The following is an 18,422-nucleotide window of genomic DNA, read 5'->3' as shown; positions in this document are numbered from 1 at the left end:
GTGGGGCGGGAGGCTCTGGGTGACTGGGTGTAAATGCAGATTTATTTTCATCATATAAATATACGTTAAAAAAAAAATCCCTGCTCGGGGAGAGGAGCAAGTCCGGCTGCAGCCGCTAGAGTTCTCCTTCTCCCCACGCGGAGGCTGCTCCTCCTTGCACCCTCGGAAACCAACCCTGTTTACCCCGAGAAACCTGACCTGTGGACACGGGGGGAGGGGGGGATCAGACACAATAAAACTCCAAGGCGGGGGGCGGGGGGGCGCGGGAGAAAGAGAGAGCAAGGGAGAGAGGGAGCGGAGAGCGGGGAGGAGGGAGGATAGGAGGGAGGGAGGAGGAGGGGAGGAAAGGAAAACACACACGCACACGCAGACACACACACACACGCACGCACACAAAACCAACATGTGAAGGGGGAAGCAGCAGCGGCCTGGGGAAGGGATTGAAAAGTTTCCCCCGGCAGCCAGGCAGGCCGGCGGGCGCGCCTCCCAACTTCTCGCCCCCGCCGCCGCCGCCGCCCCCCTCCCCCGGCCCCCTCCCTCCCTCCCTCCCTCCTAGCTCCCCGCGCCCTCCTCGCTCGCTCCCTCCCTCCCCGGCTCGGGAGCCAGCCCGCCGCCCGCCCGCGCGCCGCCGTCGCCGCCGCCGCCGCAGCACCAGGTGAGGAGCGGAGCGACGCTGTAAGTGGGGAAGAGGCGGGCGGGCGGACTGAGGGGGAGGCTGAGGCTGGGGCGGTCGGGCCAAGGGGGCCCCGCCGGGCGGACTCTGCCCCCGCCGCCCGGGGCGGCCCCCGCGCGCGCCCTCCCCGCCGCCCCTTCCTTCTCGTCCTCCATTGTCGCGGCTCCTTTCCCGCCCCCCCGCCTCGGGTCTCTCGCCTTCTCTCTCCCGGGGCGGGTTGTGTGATGGAGGATTATCAACATGGCGCCTTCCAAACTCCCGAGCCCCGAGCCCGCGGCTCTGCCGGGAGGGGAGGGGAGGGGAAGGGAAGGGAGGGCGGCGGCCGCGGGGACCTGCCCCCCGGGCAGGCCGCCCCCCGCCCTCACCCCGGGGCGCCCCCCGCTCCTTCCCGCCCTTCCCTGCGGTGCTGTTCCCTGAGCTGGGGGAGAGGGGGAAGGAAGGAAGGAGGGCGATGGGCGGGAGTGTCTGTGTTTGTGAGTGTGAGTGTGTGCGAGTGTGCGTGGGGCGGGGGAGGGGGGGTGGCGGGTGTCGACGGCTGCGGGGGGCCCGAGGATAATGGTGGGGGGGAGGAGGCCGGGGGGGGGGGGGGCGGAGGCGGGGGTCCCCCGCGAACATTCCCGGCGGGGAAGGGGGTGTCCCCGTATTGTGCTCTTGACCCCACACCCAGCGCCGATCTGCCCTCCTCTCCCTTGCTCCCTGGGGCCCCGGCCGAAGTTGGCCGCTGGAGCCGCGTGGGGCAGCGCGGGGGTGCTCCCCGGCTGGGGAGGTGGAAGGCGGGGGGCGGCCGTGGGCGGTGCATCCTCGCGTCGTGGCTTCTGGACGGGTGTGTTTTTTGGAGGGGTCAGAGGAGTGACCCCCTCCGCATCCCCTCCCCCTCCCCGCGGTGGCTTTCAAAGGACGGTGGGAAAAGCTTCCCTTGGAAGAACCGCGCCGAGGCCTGGTCGGCAGCGGGAAAGCCGGGGCGTCGCGTGGAGGCCGAGGGCCGGCCGCCCTCCGTCCGGTAGCCCGGACCCTGCCACGGGAGCACCCCTTCAGCCCCCGGGAACATGTATCCGTACGTGTGGCGAGGGCCGGGAGGTGGGGAGGAGGGGAGGGGAGGAGGGCGGCGGAGCGCTGCCGCCTGACCGGCTGGCGCGGCTTGTTGTTGGGCGAGTAATGGCAGCAGCCGCCGCCGCCGGGCCCCTGAAGGACGCGGGCGGGAGCGGGGCTTCCTGCCCCCGGGAGCCGCGGGGCCTGGCGGCGCATTGGGCGCCCTCCTCCCTCAACAGGTCCCCGCTCCGCTCACGCCTTTAAATACAAATAACAAAAAGTTCCTCCCTCTTCTTCGCCCACCCTCTTGTGCCGCTGGAGCCCCGCCACTGCCCCCAGCAAGTGCTCTTCTTCTCCCTTGGGGAGCATTTTGAGAAAAACGGTGTTAGTGGTTTTCAAGAGAGAAGCCCCTGGTCCGCTCTAGACTCTCCAGGGTCCTGATGGAGCCTAGAGGGAGGGGGCAGTCTTCGGAAGAAAGAAACTGGCCAGTTGGCTTTGGGTGCCCGGACCTCGTAGAAGGGGTCCTCCCTCCCTCTGGGCTCCTGAAGCCTTTTAAATCGCGTGTACTGTGATTCTTTGACTGGAATTTTGTCCCTTAGACGGTGCCTCTGGCTGCTAAGGATCCCTGTGTGATACTAGAAGTGTAACACAAGAACTTTGGGGTAGTCTGGTAAAAAACAACTGAAAGCCCATCTTGAAAATATGGAATTGATCATTTGCAAGATGCTGTTGCACCTCCATGAAGGAAAATTATGAGGCAGGTGGAGTTAGGAGAGAAAAAGCCTTTTAGAGTACTTGGAAGTTTTTTAGTATCTCAGGCATTTAACTCGAGGGAGCTGGCACTGCATTACTTTAATAAACAATTTTATTGCCGGCTTTTTGTCCTAAAATAAGTGTTGTTTTTTTTTTTAAAGTAACTTAATATTTTTTCCCTTTCATGTAAAATCAGCTTTGTGAGTTTTAATTCAGACCTTGTTAAAAGGCACCAAATAGACTTTACCTAGGGGAGGTAAGATCATCTTAAGGAGTAGCAGTCTTGGGATACAGTTACATTTACTTGCAAGATACTGGAGAAATAGCTATTGGATGTTTTCAAAGTTGTCTTTCATATCTTTCCTAGACAAGTACCCATTTGTAGTTTTGGTTTCAGAATAAAAAACCATTGAAGCATAAGAGCTGAGTTGCTAACTATATCCAATAACTTGCCGGAATATTCTGCTTTATGTTACCTGACCAGTACATTGGTCTGCTTCTTGGCTTACAATCATTGTGTTAACTGTCATTCTTTTTTGATGGACCAAATTAGGAATTCAAAGGTCAGAAAAAAATAATATAGCTAAATTCATAGTAATTTCCCAGATAAATTTGAGATGAGTTCATCAAAACTATATTGGTAAACAGCTGTTGGTGATTTTTCTTTTATTAAAACACTTTAGCTATGGTTTTAACAGTGTTTTAGCTTAATGAGGTATTTTTCACAAGCAGATACTTTAAAGGACAGTAAATTTGTTTGTGTACAATGTCAGCACCCCTACTTGGCACACAGTTTGAGCATTCTTTTTTTTTCCTTTTGGAGGGCAATTGGGGTTAAGTAACTTGCCCAAGGTTACACGGCTAGGTTTTTTTTGTTGTTGTTGTTTGCGTGGGTGTTAAATGTCTGAGACCGGACCGAACTCGGATCCTCCTGACTCCTGGCCGGGGCTTTACTCATTATGCCACCTAGCCTCCCCTGTTTGAGCATTCTTTAGTCCTCAGAGTGGTGACCTTGAACAAGTCATTTCTTATATGGGTAGACCTTGATTTCCTCATCTATAAAATGAAGGGATTGGTTTAGATGGCCTCTGAGGTCTCATTTTATTCTAGATCTGTGATCCTTGTATTTGGGTCTTTCTCACAAGTGTAACCACACAAAATATATACCATGTATACTTTTCAAAGAGAACTCTATTTGAATGTTAATACCCTCTATGCCTAAGGCATTTTTACTTAGTATCAGTCCCTAGTTGGATACAGTGAAATCTAATGATACATTGTTGGCCACAAGCATTCTAGGTACTTTAACCAGACTTTGACTACAACCGTATATACCTGGTGTCTGATTATTATTTTGTTCCATATCCCTACAACTCATATCTACATGGAAAACTTTACAATTAAACAGTTATATAAAAGAAATTAAAGGCAGACCTGGAAAGCAAAAATTTACCATAAATAATTTTTTACAGAATGTTTTAAAGTTTATCCTATTCTGTCTGAAAACTGTTAGTATTTAGCATTGGGTTTAACAGTGATCTTTTTGCTTTGTAAATGGTTCTATCCCACGGACACTTTTTTCATCATCTAGGCATTTTTTAAGGAAACATTTCTCATTCTAGGTATTACTTTCAACATAGGTTTATCTTTTGTAGATTTTTTTCTTGGTGGTTTTGCAGTATAAATCTCAGTTCACAGCCCAAAGGGATTCTGAACATTTCTCATTTATTTGGACTTTTTTTGTTGTTCAGTAAATCTTGTCTTGGTTGGAAGAAGATTGGTATTCTTTCATCCTTTGTCTTGAATGTTTTTTTTCCAACCAAGTTTATGTTATGCCAACTTGAAAAAGAAGGTATTCATGCATACAACATTCACCAGTGTCATTTTTTCCCCCTAAGTTACTTTGATAGATCTGTGATTTCCTCTATGTGGGCACTCCTTCAAATACAGTTTGCCCCCTGGCAGTGGTGGCTCTGGCAGTAAAGCAAGATTACATCTTACTTTCCCAGTTAATAGTTGCAATGCCCAGTCTCCTGAACGAACAGAATGTACTGAAAACAAATGAGCGTATATATCTAAGGTTATCTTGTCAATAGAGGGAAGTATAGTGGGACTATAAAAGAAAACTACAGATTAATGCGAACCTTCACTCTAGCCACCAATTTGTTTATGTTCTTGTTTTTGTCTTTTTTTTTTTAATATGGACCAAATTTCTGCACTATGATTGATGAGGTACTAAGTATAGAAATGAAAAAGAGTAAAAGATGATTTACTATTGTATTACACGTGTTAGAGTCACTATTTGTTGAACTGGCAATCAGTTCTTGGATAACAATTTAAATAACTGATTGTTTTTCTTTTTGTTTTTTTAACCTTAGGGAGCTAATAATGTATTTCATTGTTAATGGAATCAGTATTGATTATAGAAGCCAGTACTGGTCTTGGAGTCAGAAGACTTGGGTTCTGGTGCTAAGTCTAATCTTAATAGGTTCAGAGACCTTAGACAAGTCATTTTTGACATGTGAGCCTCAGTTTCTTATCTGTTAAAAAAAAAGCTGCGTAGATCACAGGATTATTGTTAGGATCAAGCAATAATTATGTAAAAGCTTTCATGTTTGCAAAGTGCTGCTATATGAATGGTTTGAGTTTTTAAAAATTTTATTCTCACAATAACTCTGAAAGATACTATTATTATCTCCATTTTACAGATGAGAAAACTGAATCTGAGGTTAAGTGACTTGCCCAGGGACATACAGCTAATAAGTGTCTGGGGCTAGATTTAGACTCACGTCTTTCTGACTCCAAGTTCAGTATTCTATCCACTGTATCATTTAAGTAAGATATGGTATATAAAGCACTTTGCAAATACCTTGAAATACTGTGTAAATATAAGCTATAATTGATACCCCTATAGCTATCCTCCTAACTGGAAGAAGAAAGGCTATTATAAGATAACTATATTACATTCTTAATTACAGGCGACAAGTCACTTTTAGCTATAAGTGAATATAGGCAGTTAACTAGGGATGTAAGTGAGTAAGGGTTTTTTGGTTTTATTTTTTGTTTTATAATCTGCAAGATTGATTTTCTTTGTAAATGATTTTAAGGATCTTTTAATAATTAGTTCTCAGTAGCAGTTTTCTCTGAAGTCTTTACAGTACTTAAAAGTGTTGGCTTTCCCTTAATACACAAGCCTTTTTCTTAGTTCACTCAATAATGTTGACTATTTTCACCACAAAACCTTTAGCTACAGCTCTTAATAAGTAACATAAATTGACTGAGCTATTTTTTTCTGCCCATCATTTATTGAAATGTTCACATCTGATTTTAGGAACCCTTGTTGTTAACTTCATGTATCAAAAGGAGTGCTGTGAAATTCCAAAATAAAAGGGAGAGAGCATCAATTAAAATATACATCCCTCGTACCACTTGGAATAAGGGGTTGCTTGGTGATTGCTAAAGGAAAAACTTCTCATATTGGTTTTAAAATACTGTCTGGAGACTGGATAGTCTACCAAGTTGTCCTCTAGAAGAGGTTAGTAGTTTTGTCTTCAATAAGTACTCCTTTTTTTTATAGTGGCATTCCTTTTTTTATACAAGGGAGAGAGCATCAATTAAAATATACATCCCTTGTACCACTTGGAATAAGGGGGTTGTTTGGTGATTGTGAAAGGAAAAACTTCTCATATTGGTTTTAAAATACTGTCTGGAGACTGGATGGTTTACCAAGTTGTCCTCTAGCAAAGGTTAGTAGTTTTGTCTTCAATAAGTATTCCTTTTTTTTATAGTGGCATTCCTTTTTTAATGTATGGCATCTTCTCTGAACTGTTTCAGGCACAAATTAATTATTGTTCAATGAACATAGTAGATGTCACATTTTAAAGATTGCATCAAAATCAACACCAATTCTGGAGTTTTTTTTTTCTCATTTGCAAAGATAAATATGGTGTGGTTTGGGTGTTTCATTGGATTTTTGTCCTGAGGATAGATACCACAGACCAAAAAAGTATGCGTATTGATCCTGAGATGAATAGTAGAGTGATGAAAATGCAAGCAGCATGTGGGAGAAAAGAAATAGCCAAAGTAATATACAGACAGGATAATCACAATGATTAAAACTTAGCAGTATTATATAGAAAACTATGGCTGCAACTTTAATGAGAGAAATTTTGTGTTCTCACTATTTTTTTCCCATTAGATTCTCTAAGTTTAAAGTACAAAGCTATCTTATAAAATTGGAAAAATTTGTTAGAACTTTTGGTTAAATTTTTGTATTCTGCAGAACTTTGTAGAATGGCATATATGACTAAATTTCAGTAGCTTAAAAGACATTTTAAAATGTTAAAAATATCCTGGCATTAAAGGTAAATTTCATATCTTGGAAAACAGTTTCACAAATTAAAGTGATTCTAAAAAAACAATGGAGATGAGTAGAAGAAACTCAAGCTTATTAATAAAATAGATTTGAGTTTTTAATAAGTGCTTCAATAAAGTAAAAAATATTTCTTTTATATTGTTTTAAACATAGCTGAAAAATAATATTTTATTTGACTTAATTTTCTGGGCATTATCAACAAATAGTAAAGCAGCACTTCATGTGTAAATGACAGAAGAGTTTTTGGTCTGGAGTTTAAAGAGTAGAAATAATGGAGGCAACATCTAAAATTTTCATATTGCATTGTAAAGTTTTTTTAAATGACAATGTCGTTTAACACTGAAGAAATACCTTTTAAATGTGTCATACCAAATTGGTGTGGAAAGAGCGCCCTGAATTTGTAGTCATTACAAAGACATAGCTCTGACCTTGGGCAAGTCACTTCATTGCTGTAGGCCTCAATTTCCTCATTTGAAAAATGATAGACTTTGGGTGGACAGTACCAATTAAGTATGAATTTTCCATTGATCCTTCTAATTGTTTTCCCCCAAAGAATGAAGCTTGCTAGATTAAACCAGGGACTCTTAACTTTGTTTATATCATGGTCCCCTTTGGCAGTCTGGTGACCCCTTCTGAGAAAACTATTTTTAAATTAAAATACATAGGATTGCAAAGGAAACCACTTACATGGACATAGTTATCAGAATTTTTTTTTTTAAACTTTAGACTCTAGGTTAAGAACTGGAATTAAATATTTATGACTACTCATCATGAGATGGAAGAATTTAGAGTTGGAAGTAACCTTGGAGATCATCCAGCACAACCCTTTCATTTTACAGATGAGGAAACTGAGCCCCAGAAAATTTGAGGGATTTGCCTAGATTCATACAAGTAGCAAGAAATCTGTGGAATGGATTTATTCCTAAGAAGTTGTATGTGTATCACATTTTAAATATTCTAGGGAAGCAAATGCCATACAAAGAACCTTTTGGGGGGGGAGGTGGTGGTGGTACATGTTTTTATAGAGCAAATCACTTAAATGTTTATAAATTCATGTTTATACAACATATTGAAGCTTTTTAAAGCAAGCAAATCTTAGTAGTCTGAATAAATGGAAAATGTTTATCTTAAGAAAAGTTTTAATTGAGTCAATATTATTAGTATGTAAACCTTAACTTTGTTCTAAAATGAGTTAACATTTTTGCATTGAGTTTCTTGAAGCAAAGGTTATTTTTTAAAAAAAGTCACAACAGAAAAATAATTGCTCTTTAAGCCTTAACTTTGATTATTTTAAACATGTATTCTAACTAAAGATAATTTTTTAAAAAAATTAGCACAAGCACAACAAAAAGCTTTCCACATAGTGTCCCTTCTTTAACTCTTCCTAATTTCTCTAGTCATAGCTGCATTAAACTAAAGCCATTTAAAAATTAAATAATATTTCTATCTAAAGCTATGTATTAAGCATATTTTGGACATTTAATCCAGACATTTAAGTGACAAAACTCATTGAAAAATTTGTTTTTTTCATTGATTTTTAAGCAAGATTAAATCTGAAGTTTTATTTAAAAAAAGTAAATTTTTTATTGCTTAGCTAAAAATATTTTATCATAGTTACATGAATTGATTAAATAATTAAACTTAAACATTTTTAGCTAGAATTTTTTTAATGGAGTTTATAGTGGAAGCATTTCAAATAATCCAAACTCCAGCATTTTAAGCTATTCATTTTAATTTATTCATCATGAAAAAATTTCAAATAATTTATTGCAAGGTAATTGAAAAGAATGATTTTGTACAATTTGTTTCTGGCTTTCATGTTATTTTAAGTGAATATGAATGTACTTTAGGTCACTTCAAAAGCCTACTTACTGGCCGTAGCAGCTTTCAGGAGGCTGGCTGTTTCATCATAAACTATACTGCCTGTGCCAGCAGACATTTTGAAGATAACATGGCTCAGGGAAGTTAAAAATGAAAACAACAGCCCTGTAATCTTTCTTTTAATACTTATGTTTAAGAGAAGAACGTTTTAAAAAATCTTTTGGAGTTTACACCCAATAAAAATATTCTTGGTAGATTTGGGAGGTAGTAAGGGAATAAAGGGGAGTCATTACCTTTAGTAAATAGTCACTTCAAAAAGTTTGCTGGCTCATTGCAGTTTGGATTGAAATGAGTGCTTTAAGTGATGAAGCTTCACAATTCTATAATGTTTCTATGTTTAAATAAATGAACTTATGTCCCTTCATAAAAAGATGAAGAAATAAATACATCAAGTGAGTTCTAACCATAGTCTTCAGTATCCATGTGCATGGTATATGGATGTTAAACTTAATTTTTTTTAATTGAGGAAAAACAAGAAATATAAGTGCTACTCCTTCAACTGTCCCAAAATTATGTTTAAAATTCACAATACTTTGTTGCCCACATATTTGTTATTGTACTGTTTATCAAAAGTGTAATTTGGAGAATATATAGTTCCTCTCTTTCTAGTAGAGATTTAATATGGGGGTCTTACCTCTAAATAAAAACCTTCCTTAAGTTGAAGAAATTAATTTAGCTGGGACTTTCAATATCTACTTCTGATGGGGTGGAGGTTGTTATTTGAATTGTTTTTTCACTTATAAATAATAAAAATGGCCAACATGGGTTTTTTCCTTCCTAACTTCTAGTTAGAATTTCTCAGTATGTTTCATGAAAGGTACTTTACATCTCCTGGCAGCATTTTCTTTTGCACTTTTATGCTTATTATGTATTCTATATCTCTTTTGACTTGTGTCCCTCTTCAGTGTAAGTAAATGAAAAAACTTAAGCTTATAGAAGTGGAGACATTTCCAAGTTGTCTTGAGTTTTTCATTGACCACCAAATAATACTAATTTTACTCTTAATTTACAGAGTTAAAACCCCACAGTTTGGTTCTACCGCCTGTGGTAATGAATTAAATCAACAGTCAATCAACAAGTGTTTATTAGTTATCTACTCTGTGCCAGGCCTTATACTAGGGCCTTAGGATACAAATTAATCAAAAAAGAAACAATCCCTACCCACAAGGAATTTACATGGTAATGGAAAACTTAACACTAGTCTTCTTTGGTGTATTTGGATAGTATGCCTTCCTTCTTTTTATTAAATCTGTGATTTTATATTGAAAGATAAACAAGTGACTTTAAGGGACTGGCTTCTCATACAACTGACCTTTGTTACGTTTTCGAATAAACATACTTCTGATAGGTTCTACTCATAATACCATATAGCATAGTAGGGCAGAAAGCACAAATATTTAGAATTTCCTTTTAAAGATTGTTCATTTTCTTAAATACTTATTGTTAGCATTTTCAGTTATTAAACCAAATGTATTTGAAAATGAATGTCCTAGTCGACTTGTTAATATGGAGGTATGTTTTAATCTTTTAGAAAGGAATGATCTCTTTAATATTCTTTCAGAGTTTGAACTTGAGAATATAGTTTGAAAATTAAATTTTGTTGAGTCAACAGAGTATAATTCGTTGTCCAGTTTCTGAAGTGGAAACAATGAGTTTAATTTAGCACAGAGATAATATTTCAGAGACTTCCCAAAGAATTTATATTGGAAATATCATGAAGGACATTGCATGTGAAATCTGATCCATTAGGGCAAAATTGTTTCTTTTTAAAACATTATAAAATAATTCAGATTTTTAAATTGCAATTAATTTCAGTAATGGAAGTATTGATCTTGAGTTAATTTGGTACGACCTTTCCTATATAAAATTATGGTTAGACCCATTTTCTGTAGTTTTCAGTGCTATTGGGCAAACCTCTAAGAGATTTTCTCAATTGGAAGGAGAGAGCATATAAGAATGAGCTGGACCAATATATGGAAGGATTTGCCATAAAAACCCCAGGTCAATTATTTAGACTTCAGATGAAATTAAAGTATTAACTAAATACTATACCTTTGTGAAAAGGTAGTTGTTAGTGTGTAATCTCTATGAAGATTAAAGCACAATGCACAGTTGAGATCAGTAATTACATTTTGCTTATTTTCTTTCCTTTTTTGTGTATTTCTGGCCCTGTAATATGACATCCAGAACTCTTAGCAATCTGGTAGTTTATAGTTTAAGATCGTTAACCTGAAGTAAGAAGGAATTATGGTATATTTTGCTAAAATATGTATAACTAACAAAAGTCTTCAAAGGAAAAATCGTGAATTAGTGAAAATGTGATTTAAGTGTAATTAGCGTGTACCTGGACATATTCTCTAAAACATGAAATGTGTTGGAATTCTTTGACATTAGGAGTAGTAATATCTATCTGATTCTGTGGATAGCTTTAGATTACATTGTAACTTCCTTGGGATTGTTTCACCTAATTCCCAGATTTAAGTCATGTGCTGTATAATCATTTATACCAAATACTAACACATTCATATTGTTAAATTTACCATGTAGGTAAGCTGCTTATTTTTTACAACGATTGTCTTCTTTTGAACACTCCTTTATCACAGTTATTAAGACTTCATAATATCTTTTTACTAAGTATTATCTGATCATTTTAAAGAGCCTTAGGGATGTAACTAAATTATATGTGGTTCACTGGCTGGTGCTACTAAAATTGAACTACCAGTCACTGTGATTTTTAAAATTATCAGTTAAGTAAAAAACAGACTTCAGTAAATGTGAGCAATTTTAAAATAAAAAATTTTATTTATTTTTAGTTTACAACATTCAGTTCCACAAGCTTTTGAGTTTTTAATTTTCTCCCCTTCTTTTCCCTCCCCCCTTCCCAAGACAGTATGCAGTCTGATATAAGCTTTCTATATACATTCAAATTAAACATTTTCACATTAGTCATATTGTAAAGAAGAATTATAACCAATGGAATGAGCCATGAGAAGGAAGAAACAAAAGGAGAGAGAGAGCAAATAGTATGCTTTGATACACATTCAGACTCTGTCATTCTTTCTTTGGATGTGGATAGAATTTTCCATCATAAAATAAAAATTCTAAGATAAAAAATATCTGCCAGTGTCCAATCATAGCAGTAAAAGGCTTTTTTTTTTCTTTTTAAAGGGCTATTGGACACAATGACATATTTCACAAAGTTGAAAGGGTCTTTGTACTGAAAAAGAACCCTTTTTACAACATAACCTTAATTAGATGGTAGACTGCTTGAACACTTTCAATAACAGGAGGATACCTGCTACCTTGTGAACCCATTATACATTGTCATAGCATAAATGTTAGAAAATTTTTGTTTACATGAATTTGCCTTGCATTTCTGACATTGTTCTGCTGTATAGAACTAAGTAGAACAAGTTTAATCCCAGTTCCACATGACAGCCTTATAAATTTTTTTTAAACTATCAGACCCATCCTCCCTTCCCAAGTCTTTTCATTGATTCATTTCTTCATGTCTAAAGTATTTATTTATTAAGTAAGTACTTACTCTGTGCTATATGCTAGGGATACAAAAGCAGTCTCTTCCCTCAAGGAGTTTATATTCTTCTTGAGGAAAAGAACTTTTATATTGCTGACTCTGAAGAAAATATATACAAAGTGATTTTGGGAAGGGCCATATTAACAGAACATTCTCATATGCCATGTAGTCAACCCCCTTCACTCTCTTGGTTGTCTGGATGCAATTCAACTTACCAGTGTCCATACTAAAATGTCCTTGGAACTGAATTTGATACTCCAGACAATGTCTGAAGCAGAGTATAACCCTCCTATCACCTCCTTATTCTTGGATAATTTGGCTCTCTGAAATCCTTCCTCAACACATCAAGAAAAGAGGCTAAAAGAAATGCATAGTAAATACTAATTTTAAATGCTTTGTGAAGTATGGGGAATTGATAAAAACTAATTAAGAAAAAAGTATTTTGAGTTTATGTTTACATACCATCCTACCTGTGTTTTCCATTCTCTTTTTTTATCTTCCTTATCAAACAGCTGTGTGGTTCCAGCAATGACAGTTGCCATTCATTTTAACACGAATTCAAGATAATTGAACATAAATCCTGTTAACATACCTTTTTACACTAATCAAAGGTTCCAGCATTTATACTTTTTAAAAAATGACAATACTTATTCTATTTTCAAATATTCATTTTCCCCCTTTTTGTTCATTTTAAGAGATCCCTTTTGTACCCATGTACTCCCTTTGTCTATATCCTTTTCTATTTCTGATTTGATGAGTTTTTAGTTTATTTTGAGAAGTTAGCTCTCCTTATAACTTCAATTTTCTCATTTGTTAGTATTGAGGGAATGAGCAATGAAGGTTATTTCCTTAGGTAATGTGGTCCCTCTTTGGAGTTGATAAGGTGATTTGAAATCATATTCTTTAAATATATGTTGTTTTTTATTTTTTAAAAATAAGTTTTTATTGATATCTTCTGTTTATTAAGTTGTAGTTATCTCAAGTACCCTTTCTCCCCCTCTCTCCCCAGAGATCCATCCCATATAATAAATAATTATTATTTGGAAAGGGGAAGAAAAATAAGCATAAATAATCAATACATTGAAAAAGTCCAAAAATATGCACGGTGTGTAACACCGGTAGATCTCCCACCTCCACAAACGAATATAAACTCTTACTCTTCCCCCCGCAATTGGGGTTAAGTAACTTGCTCAAGGTTACATGGCCAGGTGTTTCTGGGTGGGTGCTAAGTGTCTGAGCCTGGATTTGATCCCCAGGTCATCCCGACACTGGGGCGGGTGCTCTTACTCACTGTGCTACCTGGCTGCCCCTAAAATCTTATTCTTAATAGCTAATATGTGGTCTATTCCATTAGTTTGAACCTCTTCAGCTTTAGTTAACTGCTTAAAAGATAATTAAAATAATAGAACTTTTAACAGGTTTAAGAGCTTTCATTCTTCCTATATTTAGACATTGAGCTACATATCATAAGACTATGTTAACGATGATGTGTACTAATACAAAATGGAGTACTGAATCATTCGAATGTTACATATTTCCTTTTCCTCTGACCCTCCTTTATACCATTTACTTGTTTGTGCCAGTCCAAAATTACTTTTTAAATTATATTCTTTAAATAATTGATAACCTTTAATTTACTTACATGACTTTATATAATTTGATAAAACAATAGGCATAATTTAAAATATAATGCTATTTCTATATTAAATACTGTATAACATCATATCATATATATGTATATGTGTGTATATATGCACACATATACATATATATAAATTTCTAATAATAGCTAATCACTTTACTTTTTTTTTTAAGGTAGTGTTTACTGAGAGGCAGCTTGGTGTAGTGAAAAGAGCTGACCTCAGAACCAGTAAGATTTGAATTCAGGTGTTGCCTCTGACTCATACTAATCTTGGGCAAATTTCTGAACCTCTAAGTGCCAAAGAAAATGTTCCTAAATTCTGAGATGTGGTGAAGGTGCAGACCTTACTTGGAGCCTCACATCAGTGAAATTACAGTCTCCCACTGGTCCCTATTCTGGACTTCACATATTTTCAAATACTTAGAAATAGTGGTCTTTTGATTATATGCAGATGATGATTTATAAATTCTGAATGAACCACATCTGTATAATACATTCTTTGCTTTTTAAGCTCAGTGCTTGATACATAGTAAGTGCTTAATAAATGTCTTTTATTCATTCATTAACCTGTGCCTTTTTCCTTGTATCTGATACATAAAAAAGGAAGGGAAAAGAATAAGTATATAGCCCATATTATGTGCCAAGCACCATGCCAAGTGGCTTTACAGTTACTGCCTCATGTGATCTTTACAACAACCCTAGAAGATAGGTAATATTATTGTCCCCATTTTATAGATGAGGAAGCTGAGGCAAATATTAAGTGCCTTGCCCTGGGTCACACAGCTAGTAAGTGTTTGGGGCTATATTTGAATCTTCCTGGTTCCAGTCCCTACACTCTATGTACTGAATTTCACTATCAGTCAGCATTTACTAAGATCATTCCATTTGCTAGATGATAGAAATATTAAGAAAAAGTAAAAACTGACCTTACCTCCAAATACTTGAGGACAAGAACTGATTAAATTACATACAAATTAAATACAGAAGAGACAAAGTAACCTTTGACGTGGGGACTAGGACAGGCTCCTGAAGGAAGAGGAAGTAGTACTTGAGCTGAGTCTTAAAGAAAGCTAGGGATTCTGATAGGCAGGCTTTGTAGGGAGAGTGTTCCAGATGTGCTGGAGAGCCAGTGCAAAAGCATGGAGATTGGAGGTGGGGTATTATTTGCAAGTAGAGGAAGATGGCTGGAAAAATGGGCATGGTAATATGATTTCAATACCTAAAAAAGGGGGCGGCCAGGTGGCGCAGTGAGTAAGAGCACCAGCTCCAGAATCGGGAGACCTGGGATCAAATCCAGTCTCAGATACTTAGCACCCACCCAGAAACACCTGGCTGTGTAACCTTGAGCAAGTTACTTAACCCCAATTGCTTTTAAAAAAATAAATAAATACCTAAAGAAGCACTTTACATTTGATCCTGCAAGTAATAGGGGATCTCTGAGAGTTTGAATGGTGTGGTAAGCATGGCCAGACCTGTGCTTTAGTAAAATCACTTTGGCAGCTCAGTGGAGTATGGAGTTGGAGTGAAGAGATCCTTGAGATAAAGTGATGAATTGGAACACTTAGAATAGTCAAGTCAGCAGGTGATGAGAAGTTGTAGCTGTGTGAGTGGAGAGAAGGGGACATAGAGGAGAACTGTAGAAAATGAAATGAGAGGTGGTGAGTCTCTGAACAGGAATAGTTGCAATGAGAATGGGAGGAAGGGGACATAACTGGAAAGTTATAGAGAATGAAAGTATAAGATTTGGCAACTGATTGCATATGTAGGGTGAGTGAAGAGGATGTCACTGGGCTTGAAAACGAGGGTAATTGGGAGGATGATGGTGCGTTCAACAGTAATAATGGAGTTGTAAGATGGTCAAGTCAGGGAGAAAGCTAGTCAGTGTTAAATTTGAAATGCCTATGGTACATGCAATTAGAAATACCCATCAGGCAGTTGGCAATGAAGGAATTATGATTAACAGAAAAAAAACATCTGGGAATTATCATAAAGATGCTTACTGAAATCATGGAAACTGGTGGGATCATAAAATGAAGAGAGAATGGAGAAAAGAAGAGGTCCAAGGACAGTCTTGGTTAATATCCACTGTTAGTAGATGTAACATGGATGAAGAGCCAGTGAAAGAGATTAAGAAGTATGTATCAAGAAAGGAGAACTGTGAGAGCATTGTCAGAAAAAGATCCAGAAAGAAGAGTTTCCTGGAGGATGTGATTGGCAAGGTAAAGAAGGATAAGGATTAGAAGTGTCAATTTAGCATCATTGGAAACCAGAGAAAGCAATTTCATTTGATTGATGAGGTCAAAAGCCTGATTACAGAGAATTCAGAAGACAGTGAGAAGTAGTGGAAGCACCTAGTGAATATGACTTTTCTCTAGGAGTTTAGCCAAAATGAAGGGAAAGATATAGAACAGCAGCTATCCAGGATGTTAGATCAAGTGAGGGGTATTTTTTGTTGTTGTTTTTGTTTTTTTTTAAGGATGAGGAGACTTGAATATGTTTGGTAACAGAGAAGGAACTAGTAGAGAAGGAGAGATAGAAGATTAGAAAGAGTGGGGATGATAATGGGGTCAATCTGCTCTGCAGAAGACAAGATGAAGGAAAAGGAGAGGAGAATTCTTGGTGAATGGGCTAAATATTTTTGGTGAAGTATAGGGAAAGGCCCTCACCACAGAGGATGAAGGAAAGGAGTGGAGTGTGCACCTTGAGAAAAGAAGAAAATATTTTGAACAGTTATTATCATAAAGTGGGATAGGGAATCAATTAGTATACTTGTGGTTGAATGTCAAGGGCCTCTCAAAGGATATGAACAGGCAACTTTCAGACAAAGAAATCAAAGTTATCTATAGTCATGAAAAAAATGCTTTAAATCACTATTGATTAGAGAAAAGCAAATTAAAACAACTCTGAAATACCACCCCACACCAGTCAGGTTGGCTGATACTACAAAAAAGGAAAATGATGGATGTTGGAGGGGATATGGGAAAACTGGGACACTAATGCACTTTTGGTAGAGTGAACTGATCCAACCATTTTGGAGAACAATTTGGAACTATTCCCAAAGGTCTATAAAATTGTGCATATCCTTTCATCCAGCAATACCACTGCTAGGTCTGTATCCCAAAGACATGCAGAAAAAGGGGAAAGTACCTATTTGTACAAAAATATTTATAAGCAGCTCTTTTTGTGATGACTAAGAATTGGAAATCAAAGAGATACCCATCAGTTGAGAAATGGCTAAACAAGCTGTAGTATATGGTCACAATGGAATACCATTGTGCTATAAGAAATGACAAGCAGGATGATTTCAGAAAAACTTGGAAAGACTTTCATGAATTGATGCATAATGAAGTGAAAAGAACCAGGAAAACATTGTACACAGTAACAGCAATTTTGTTTGATGAAGAACTGTGAATGACTTGACTTTTCTCAGCAATACAGTGATCCAAGACAGTCTCAAAGGACTAATGATGAAGCATACTATCCACCTCCAGAAAAAGAACTGAAATTGTTTAAATACAGACTGAAACATGCTATTTTTCACTCTTTGGGGTTTTTTCTTTTAGGCTAGTCTTGTACAAATGACTAATATGGAAATGTTATATATAATTGCACATGTATAACCTATATCAGATTGCTTGCTGTCTCAGGGAGGGGGAAGAAGAAGGAAGAGGGGAAGGAAAGAATTTGGCACTCAAAACTTGAAAAATGTTTTCTTTTTTTAAAGATCGAAGGTCTATATAACTGTCAGATTCTCCTTTATATTTTTTTTACTGTAGCAAAACTGATCTACTCCATATTATGAGCATTCTGCCTTTGTTTTTTAAAAGGTATAATTTCCCTCTCTCCCCAACATCTTTTCAAATCCTAATAAAACCTAAAATTTTTTGGTCTCCAAAAGCTGTTCAAGTTCTATCTACTTCTTAGAGTCTCCTTTTAATTCTAACTTATGGTGAACTTTTTTCCTCCTGCCTATCTCACTTTATACTTTATCTGCCTTGAGAAGCCTCTTGTATTCAGTTAACCTAGCATTTGTTTTTCTCTCCCTGTATATGGGAGAAAAGAAAACAAAAAAAGAAAACCCTTTTGACTTGTAATCAGGCAAAACAAATTCCCATGTCCAAAAATATGTCCTATTCTATACCTCAAGTCCATTACTCTCTGTCAGGATTTAGGTAGCATCCTCTATCTTTGGTACACAGGAATAGCATTCAGTCATTGCATTGATTAGAATTCTTAAGACTTTCAAAGTTATTTTGTCTCTACAATGTTGTTACTCTATAAATTTTTCTTCTGGATATGCTCACTTCAGGCTGTTCATATAAGTTTCCCTAGGTTTCTCTCAAACCATCCCTTTCACAATTTCTTATCACACAATGGTATTCCATTATATTACCATGTTTCCCCGATAATAAGACCTATCCCGAAAATAAGCCCTCCCCTTACGGTGTAAGATTCCTCTAAAATAAGCCCTCCCCCGAAAATAAGCCTAGTGAAGGTGATCCCCTGCGCTACACGCTACATTACGGTACCCTCT

At 38.1% G+C, this 18,422-nt stretch overlaps 1 protein-coding gene across 6 annotated transcripts in view; it reads left to right on the top strand.

Moving 5' to 3' along the window:
• The first annotated feature begins 565 nt into the window (after positions 1-565).
• Positions 566-18,422, top strand: part of ZMYND11 (zinc finger MYND-type containing 11) — a 175,763-nt gene continuing 157,906 nt past the window's right edge. For 2 of the 6 annotated variants that reach the window (XR_011168056.1, XM_069086555.1), the window contains exon 1: positions 566-675. The gene's annotated coding sequence lies outside the window, so the exon portion shown is untranslated. Of the gene's footprint in view, positions 676-1,212; positions 1,232-1,566; positions 1,728-5,793; positions 5,991-18,422 lie in introns of those variants that run through there. The other 4 variants (XM_069086556.1, XM_069086558.1, XM_069086557.1 and 1 more) reach the window with 4 other exon arrangements.

Source organism: Petaurus breviceps, unplaced genomic scaffold (assembly GCF_028583685.1).
Source record: "Petaurus breviceps papuanus isolate PSGF00001 unplaced genomic scaffold, PetGlider_PUasm1.0 178, whole genome shotgun sequence".
Taxonomy (NCBI): Eukaryota; Metazoa; Chordata; class Mammalia; order Diprotodontia; family Petauridae; genus Petaurus; species Petaurus breviceps.
Note: the sequence above shows the minus strand (reverse complement) of the source record. Positions and strands in the feature narration are given on the sequence as shown.